The sequence below is a fragment of the Scardinius erythrophthalmus genome (genome assembly GCF_964197995.2).
Source record: "Scardinius erythrophthalmus genome assembly, chromosome: 6".
Classification (NCBI taxonomy): Eukaryota; Metazoa; Chordata; class Actinopteri; order Cypriniformes; family Leuciscidae; genus Scardinius; species Scardinius erythrophthalmus.
The window spans coordinates 45,121,743-45,131,650 of NC_138226.1; positions in this window are offsets into that span (position 1 = coordinate 45,121,743).

The window sequence follows — 9,908 nt, forward strand, 5'->3', positions numbered from 1 at the left end:
TTCTGCATCAAAAATTGACATATGCCCAAATGACCACGTCTCATAGCTGATTCATCTTCATTCATTTATAGGGCATTGAACGCAGGTCACATGGTTGTCAGAGGATTCCCTGTCCACTGCTTTGCCTCATGCATAGCTTTACGTCAAACACACAGATAATGTACATTACAAACTAATGTCTTTACGCAGCCTCTTCAAATGAGACTTTATATCTGAATGTGCACTTAGAATGACACTGTTTAATTTCCTTCTGGATAAATAAGGTATCTCATAGATAGAGCATAATTACATAATTTTTAGAAGTCGTTAAACCCATGTAAAGAAGCTGCACAAGTGGCACAACGGGATAAGGAGGGTGGATGATTAGCTAGGGATACCCGGTTCGTCTACCCGTCACAACATATTGTGTGAACATATTACTGACAATTTAACCATTTAATTAATAGGCTATGTTTTACTGATAACTTACACTATGTTAAAATAAAAGTTACTGGAATAATTTGAGGAATGTTTCATTTGGATAGAACGTGTTGTCTTTCTTAACGCTGTAATGCACCGTGTGAAGTGTAAAATCGATTCCTGAGCAATCGATGCCAATTAATTCAGCACCTTCACTTGGGACAGCGCCTTTGTTAAGTTGAACTTAAGCGGCAGCAATTTAAGAAGCTTCCAAGAGACACTTCGGGGAACACACTTAAAAACATAAACTACTTTGGTAAGATATATCTTTCGAGTCTTCTTAGCAGGCTAAGAGTGACCGTTATCGGAAAACCGTGCCCTGATCTGTTTCAAGAACCACAAATATTACTTAAATAAAATCAATATTATTAATATTTAACACGCATAAGAAATTAAGTTTACTCAATAGAGAGCCTAAGTCCCTCCCCTTCCGGTAGACCACCATGGGACCTTACTTCGGAAAAATATTGTATGGTAGTCAATGGCGCGAGACAACAAATATGTTGATCTCGTTTGAATTGTGCCCTGAATTACACATATGATGTTTATCAATTTAAAAGATACATTTTAAAGTCAAGAAAGTCGCAGTTTGATGTAAAACTGTTGAGGTATAAGACTGTGAAAATACGTAATTACAGAGACTACAAACCCAAAAGGCGCACATGTGACGTCATACCTTTTCTCTCAATGAATGAAGCTAACTTTACTGAAGCTAACGTCTGTCATTTTTTCTATAGTCTTACCTTATAATCGTAACGTTGCGCCGTCATGCCTGAGTGTTTTGTACCAGACTGCACACATACGAGCAACGGATCTTGTGATGTACATAGTGCGAGACGAGAGATGTAGTTCATTGAGCGATTTTCACATTAAACTAAATGTTACTCTTCTGTTTTATGACAAACTGCGACTTTCTTGACTTTCATAATTACCTTTTAAATTGACAAACATCATATGTGTAATTCAGGGCACAGATCAGACGGAATAAAAAGATAAGTTGTCTCTCGCCATTGACTCCCATACATATTTTTTCCGAAGTAAGGTCCCATGAGCCGGAAGCGGAGGGGAGGGACTTAGGCTCTCTATTAAAACAATGCGCACCTCTCCCCTCTCCCCTCCCCCCTCCACTCTGACGTGACGACAGCTCAGCCTCAACGGTTGTGTGAGCGAGCGCGGCGCGCGCTGTTTGAACTCTCTTCAGTCTTCAGAACAGTTCTCCTCTTCTCTCCCCAGCGGCGCAGAATTGGTGCATTTTCTCTGCGAAATTCAGGTGTGTACATGTTTTATTTTATCTATATAATCAGTAATGTGCTTTAAATCATTGTATTTAATGCAAAAGAACATACAGAGACGCAATGTTACTCACCTTAAAGTAAACGAGTTAAACGAGTGTCGACTCGCGCCTGTCTTTTCACACGATTGTAACGCCTTGCATAAAAAACACACGACTATATTCCTAAAGATAATGAATATAACTAATTTGGATGATAAAATGTCCTCAGAACTGTGCACGGTTTGTTTATTGGCAGGTTATAGAGTCAGTCGCGTCGCAGCATCTTTCGGCTGTGAGTGACGCAGGACGGCGGTGTAAAGTTAGAAGTTCCCCCGCAGAGGCGAGTCCATCTCCGACTTGGGAACCAGCGCTGATCCGGTGGATACTGGATAACAGACCGGTTGATAACACTTGAATTACTTGAATGTTTAGGCCTAAATGTTTTTTATGCAAGGCGTTACAATCGTGCGAAAAGACAGGCGCGAGTCGACACTCGTTTAAGAGAAAAACGAGATTCTTCTAAAATCTGATTTTATTTCGGGCATGTTAAAGGGGACAAGATGTAAAATGAGTTTCTGATGTCCCCAGAGTGTGTATGTGAAGTTTTAGCTCAAAATACCCAACAGATCCTTTTTTAACAGCATGTTTAAATTGTCACTTTTTGGTGTGTGCCATTTAAATGCAAATAAGCTGCTGCTGCACGGCAAAGGGGGCGGAGCTTCATGAGCTCGCGCTCAGTCTCAGGACAATTTCATCTCACGGAATGATGATAATATCAGAAACTCTCAGTAACGGTGTTCATTTCGACTCGGAGTCGGACAATAATGCCTACAGAGTCAGAGTGCTGTATGGAGATGGAACAGGTATAGTTTAGTTTAATTACGGTTATAACGTATTTGTCATCTGCTTGTATGCATCCACTACATACTAACTTACATACCACTGTAAAGTATGCTGTTTCGGACCAGGTCCGAATGATGATCAAAAATATACAGATGAGTGTAGTAAAGTTTATTGTACATCACACAAAAGATGAAGCGTCAGTTTTACTCCAGAAAATCACCGTAAGAGCTGAGTAAACACAGTATAAGATGTGCGTAAGTACATAAACTTCTGGTCATTCCTAGGATATCTAAGTCCACTAAAGGAGGATTTTCACATTTTCACATTTAGCTCCTAAACTCTGGAATGGCCTTCCTGATATTGTTCGAGGCTCAGACTCGCTGTCCCAGTTTAAAACTAGATTAAAGACGCATCTCTTTAGCCAAGCATTCACATAATACTTACCTTTTATACTACAGTTGAATCAGATTGAATGCATTAATATTGCGAACAGCAGCTACGCTAATTATTTCCCATATGCTTTTCTGTTGTTATCTCGGGACGCTAGTCCCGAGGTAAATACAGATCGTCAGCTCCAGTTTGTATCCAGCCTCTCATGGAAACTACAGATTCTCCAACACCCGTGCAGAGACGACTCGGCACCTGTGAAGAGACGACACGACGCTGGCGATATGTTTATGCCCTAAATCAATACATGATTAACTACCTGTATTTCTCTATGTACATTTCTGAAATGCACTTTCTGTAAAGCTGCTTTGAAACAATATGTATTGTGAAAAGCGCTATACAAATAAATTTGAATTGAATTGAATTAAATAAACGAATTTCGGTAGAGTTGAGGGAGCATTTTCTTTGAAAACAAAATAATTCCACCACGTCTTCAGCGTCTGCCTCAGATGTCGGGAGTAAATAGAGAGAGAGCTATGTGGATTAATACATCCATCCACACAACACCTACAACGCTTAGGAGACATTCTCGTCAGTGCAGCAATGGCGGATGTGTACAACTCGCTGTGAACTCGATCAGGGGTGCGTTTCCCGAAAGCATCGTTGGCCAACTCTGCCCTACAAAGGCAAAAGACCTTAACTCACCAGAGTGTGAAACTGAGAAAAATGACTTTAAAGTTTTTTTGTTGTCCAGCCAATTGTATGATAGGTAGGACACTGAAAATTTGCCAAGTAGTTGTCATAATGAATATATTTATCTACATAAAAAAAAATTGAGCTCAAACTTGACCTTTGACCCTTATTCGGAAGTTACTGCATTCTGCCTTTGCATTATCTGCAAAACAATAATGGCTCATACAAAGGCAAAGTACCTTAACTTCTAATTTATTGACCATTTTGACTTTTATCACTCTATAAACACATTTCTATGATAACAATGATAGTCTTAAAATTACATTTAGTGAGTTCTGTTTAGAAGGCTTACATCAATAGAATATTACAAAATAAAAAATAATGAGAAGGCTACTGTACTGGATCGTTTTAAAACTTTATCGGTGTTCTTACTTTAAGTAAAATAACACTTTAAGAAGTTAAAATAACCTTTCACAAATATTTCTTACATTTGAAAGATTTGATTTGACACACACACACACACACACACACACACACACACACACACACACACACACACACAGAAGCCTCTGTTTTCTGACGTGCTCTGCTTGCCGTTGCGGATTGAGGAACGCACTGATTAGCCGGTTTCATATGTTGTGCAAAGATAAGCGCCAGTAAATTTAAATGCTTAGCGGCCCCAAAACCAGGACATTTTCATCACTTTATAAAAAAACAAAAACAAAAAGGTAAGCTGCAATCTAAGTTATATCTCCTGGGTTTGTTTGTTTGCGTGGTAATGTTTTCTCCTCCCCTTATTTATAAAGCGTCCCCAACTCACTCGCGTTGTTTTCTGTCAGTGAGTGAGTGGACTGTCAGATTGGCTGGATAGTATCCAAGCTTTGATTTGTGGTGTCTTACAGCTGACACACCATCTATTATGTAACGTTAACATTATTTTTGGATCAGGAATAGTTGTGTTTTGTGTGTCAGCCTATCTTAGCCCAAGTTTGCGTCGCTAGCTAGCTAGGTTACCAGTATCCTAGCTGAATTTCACAAAATCTGAAGTAAATTGCATATATTAAAAAAGGAAAAAAATTCCATATCCATATCATCCTTACCTTGATCTTGTTATTTGCGTTTCAAAGCCATCTCCACCATCATTTTCCCGCGAGGATAGGCCATTATTAATGTTAGATAAAGTTAAAAACAACCACTGCAACAATTTTATTTTCACTTTATTTATTTAAGGCAAAAGTGCTTCAATTACATATAGGCATTAACGTTACACCGTAACTTCAGCGCAAAAATTAAACGTTGGTAAAACAAAGGCAGAGTGCCTTAACTCCAACTGTAACTTGATTCCAGCATTCTAGAGTGCAGCGGAACTAAGCTAAAAGACCGTAACTGATGTTAAGGGCTTCTGCCTTTGCTTTCCCTCTGCTTTTGGAAGTTATGACAAAAACGACATCTTATTTTTAGCAGAAAAGAACAAAATTGACTCACGATATTTTTCCACATGATAAAACTGATGTCCATTGTTCAAAAAATGGCAATAACTAATTTTGGCCAAAATTGAAGTTAAGGTCTTTTGCCTTTGCACGGCAGAACTATGGTCGCAAGTTCCGTCGTTACCAATAGAGTTCAATGGACATTGCGATGAACTTGCGACCATAGTTGGCCAACGATGCTTTCGGGAAACGCACCCCAGGGCGGGTCTAAATTAAAACTGCAGTGTCTGTCAACACTCATGGGCGGGGCCTGTGGCTTTAGTGACGTCACTAAAGTCGCAATCTGAAAACAGGTCGTTGGGAGACACTGCTGATGATTTATGGGGATTAATAAAAAAGGAGTGAGTGGATTTTTATCACTATTGGGTGGTTGTGTACACACACTGCCAACACACATTTATGTCCAAACAGCATGCAAAAGTGAATTTTGCATAATAGGCCCCCTATAACCCTCTGGGGACCAAGCTGTTTTTGGGTTCCTTGAGATGTTCTGACATGCCTTTATATTTGTGCTTTTTTCAGTTATTTATAAACATGTTAATGGCAAAGGTGTAAATTCACTCTATATAGCACAAACAGGGCTACCATAATATGCGAGCAACGTGTATGTAGATGTTTGTATTTTTAAGAGAATAATGTTTATGCGTGGTTATTGGAAAAAAAATAAAATGAAGGTTGCTGATTTAGGAGCACAAAACACATATTAACCTGTTAAGCTGCAACGCCACTTTTGAAAAATCCCCAGAAATGACATACCCAAACTTAAACAGATACAGTTCATGAACCCTTTGAACTAAAAGCACAAGTATGATCTCATTTGAAAGCTGACACCTGGCAGTTTATTGTAAATGTAGAATTAATTATTGTCATAATGAAAAAAATTGTTATAAATAGCTTCAAAGTTTTGTAAAGTTATTAGAAATTATTTTTTATGAAACATCCTCATGAAAATAAAATTGAAGTTGGCACTGGAGCAATCTAGAAATGCACTACAGCTAAAGCCACATGTCTAAACATTTTATGTTTAAAATCTGAAGATAATAAGTCCAAAACTCTGTATTTAGTTACATGTTTTTCAAGACCATGTCAGTTGACTTTATTTTGATTTGACGTTAAAGATGCTTCTGATGTTTATTGCCATCTTCTAACCATCTATCCAGTATATTGTCTCTATTGTTTTGTGGTGCAAACGAGCCCCATTCAGTCTCAGTCTCCCCCTGCACACATTAACACCTCTCCAGCCTGGTTATGGCTGTAAATATGCATTTCTTTTGTCTGCATTATAGTTACTAACGACTGGCTATTCATAGGGTTTCAATCCCTAATTTCTTTTATCAAAGTTCTTACTTAACATTTAAAAACTGGATCAAATGCCCTGCTTGAATAATGAAACATTTTAGTAAGCATATTTAGAAAAAAATTATAAAAGGATAACTGCAATATGTGGCAGGTGCACCTAGAGCTAGCTAGCATGTTAGCTTAGCACACCATCAATACACGACAATTTATGAGATTAAAACCATTTTTGTGCTTCAAACTTAATTTATAACGCAAGTAGAGTGTTTTAAAATAATCTTTTGTGATATAATTTCGCTTCAGATTAAAAAATCAGACAGAAAATATATATTTTTTATATCGATTAGCAATACATTATAAATATAATCTATTATTATGGAAATACCTGACATTATTTGAAGAACACAGGTAAACCAAATATCATTTCAATCATGTTTATTGTCTTCAAAAAGTCTTTTTTTCTGCATGTAACAACGATCTCTGATAGCTTTGTGTGTGTTCGAGACTTCCTGGATTGTCACATGATCATGGTTCTTCTTCATGTTACATAAATGGACTATTATTGTGAATGTAGCGCCCTCAGGCTGTTGGTATGGATTGAAAACACAATACATCACAGTGTCCAGCGCTCATAATGATTACATCAACGCATTTGGGCATAAATTCAATAAATATTATTCCTGTCTATAGAAATCTGATGAAAACTTATGAAAATATATCAACATTTCTCCAAATCTACACATTTTTGAGCTAAAAGCCCGGAAGGACGTTGTTTTGTGTATCGCTGTCATGACGACAGCACGGGAGTTTTTTATGAATGAAAGCGGCTGACGGTCATAATTCATATTAAAGGTATCGACTCATTTTTTCATTTCATAACTCCTGACACAAATTAAGACATAACTGTCACTATAAGTTTTTCAGAATACAATAGTGGTCAAATACTGAAACTTGAGTCTTATATCTTTTTAATGATGTATAGTTTGTCAATGTATAACATTAAATCTGATAGTAAATTTTAACTAAATAAAAAAAAAAACGCTTCAGTGCGCCGACTCACTGGTGAAGCTTAACAGGTTAAATATGTGTCCGCAAGACTTTTGACTAATTGATGTTGTCCCTTTGAGTTCTAGCTTCAAAATCATGTGAAAATCATCCTGCCTAATTGTTCACATAAAACACTACATTGATTTAAACATTGTAAAACAGTTTTTTTGTCAGAAGAGGTTTATGCGTGGGAGTGGTAATGGGTCATCAATATTAATGAGATTCAGACCAGGGGTGTGACATAGACGCTCCCCCAAGTGCTAATGGGCCATCAAGTGAGGCAGCCTGAACAAAGAATGAGGAGATTCAAATGTTTTGTTTTTCAATCTGTTTTATTGTAATTTTGTAAAAACAAAAGTAAAGGCAGGTATCTCACAGTAAATGCTTATGCCCCGTTGATGCGAGCTCTAAGCAAATCAAATGTGACCAAAATAAATAATCAGTCGGCTATAAACAAGGCAATTGTGAGCAATAAATAAACAAAAGTACGGAGTGAACAAGCTACATTCCTTTTAAAAAAAGTTACGAAACATATATAACATCAACCAATCTCCAAAAATAAATAATAAAGTCATACAGGCTCATATTATTAACACTAAGTATAAACACAATTGAACTAACATCTGTAAAATAGTGGGTAAATATGTACTTACTCTTTCTGATTTCTGACTGTGTTGCTAAGCGCACTCCGAGTTGCAGGCGGAGGTAGTGATGAAGCTACATTCCTTTTAAAAAAGTTGAAGAATATTATTTCATAAATATAACTATAGTAGCATTAGTCTATAATGAATAACTGATGTAAATAATTTTAGACGCGTGCAATAAGCCTATATGCGTGTCAATGGGCCATTACTGGAGAGGCACACCGCAAACATTAGCCTAACACATTTGTGCACTTCATTAACTGGGTATATTTACACATTTCAGCACATTTACACACATTTACAACTGATATTTGCGAGCATGCATCGTTAATGATAATGAGGCAGCATTTATATAGTCAAAATATAATCTAAACAACTATTAGGCCTACTTTCTAAAACAATTTCTAAATTCTATCTTTCATACATAATGATCTAAACATATCATTTAGGCTACACATACAAATACAAATTTCCTAACCAAGGGGTGTAGCATATGTACACAAAAAAACAAAACAAAACATTTTTGACGTTGAAATGGTACGAGATATTAAATTCATGGTATAGATATGCACTTTCATTAGATCGTGTTGAATATAGGTAGATATCAAATGTCAATACTCTGGATGGCAAGTCCACCCAGTATAAAATGTAAGCTCATGTTTTGAATAGCTTGTCAACTGATGCAAGTAAGAATAAATACTTACTCATCCGAAATTCTATCCACGGCTGCATCAAGTCGCTCTTCAAAATACAAACGGTCGTCATCAGAGTAGTCGCGCTCCTCTTCTGATGAAAATCTGGACTCTTCGTCGCTAGTATCCAGGATGAACTGAAGGGCTTCCGCACCGGTGTACCGTGTCATCTTCCCAATGCGCAGGTGACGAAATGATGAAACTTGAAGCGTTTAATGCATTTGCTGGGGGGCGTTTACCTGTTTTGCATAGATGGCTTAGCACATTATCTTGTGAATAGCGCGCTCCGTGAGTAGGCGTGAACGAATTAAAGTCAATGAGCTCGTAATGAGCTCGACTGGAATAGCTCTCTTTTTATACAGATTACAGAAGCTGATAATATTTGTTTTTTATATAAATGACTTCATTTAAAAGATGCGATCTCAAGCTTTATGCCCGTGGGTCTGTTTGCCTGTTTGACTGAATTTTCGCGGAGTTATAGATCATTTTCGAACACGTTTCAAATGGGAGTTTACTGACAGAGAGAAGGCAGAAATCGCATCATGTTAAAGTTTCTTTATTTGTCAAAAAGCAAAACACTTTATTTTTATTGTGAGTATACAGAAAAAAAATAGAAACTGAACAGGATCGATTGATGTATAACACGAAAATTAAAGATCAAAATTAACAGAGCATTTTGTGTTTATTTTTCATTGCTAAAAAAAAAAACGAGCAAAACGCGCCGGCGCGTTTTTGGTCCCCAGAGGGTTAAATTAGCATTCGACAAACGCGAACAAACTTTTACTTATGTACACTCACAATAACAATTAAATGTTGTGCTTTTGTAAAATAAAGAAAACAAACAGGGTGTGCTTTCTGCCGTCTCGGTCTCCGTCACAGAAATGAACCAAAACTCTGTAGGCTACTTGCCTTGGTCATGATAAGAAATATGTCTATAGAAAGCTTGAGTGAACAAATATTATCTGATTATGCAATCCATACGAAACCATCCAATATTAAATTGGCTATGATATAACCATGGCTGTGTATTCCACTATATTCACTACAGTGGCTGGAAACATTGTTTTCATTCATAATTACTTGC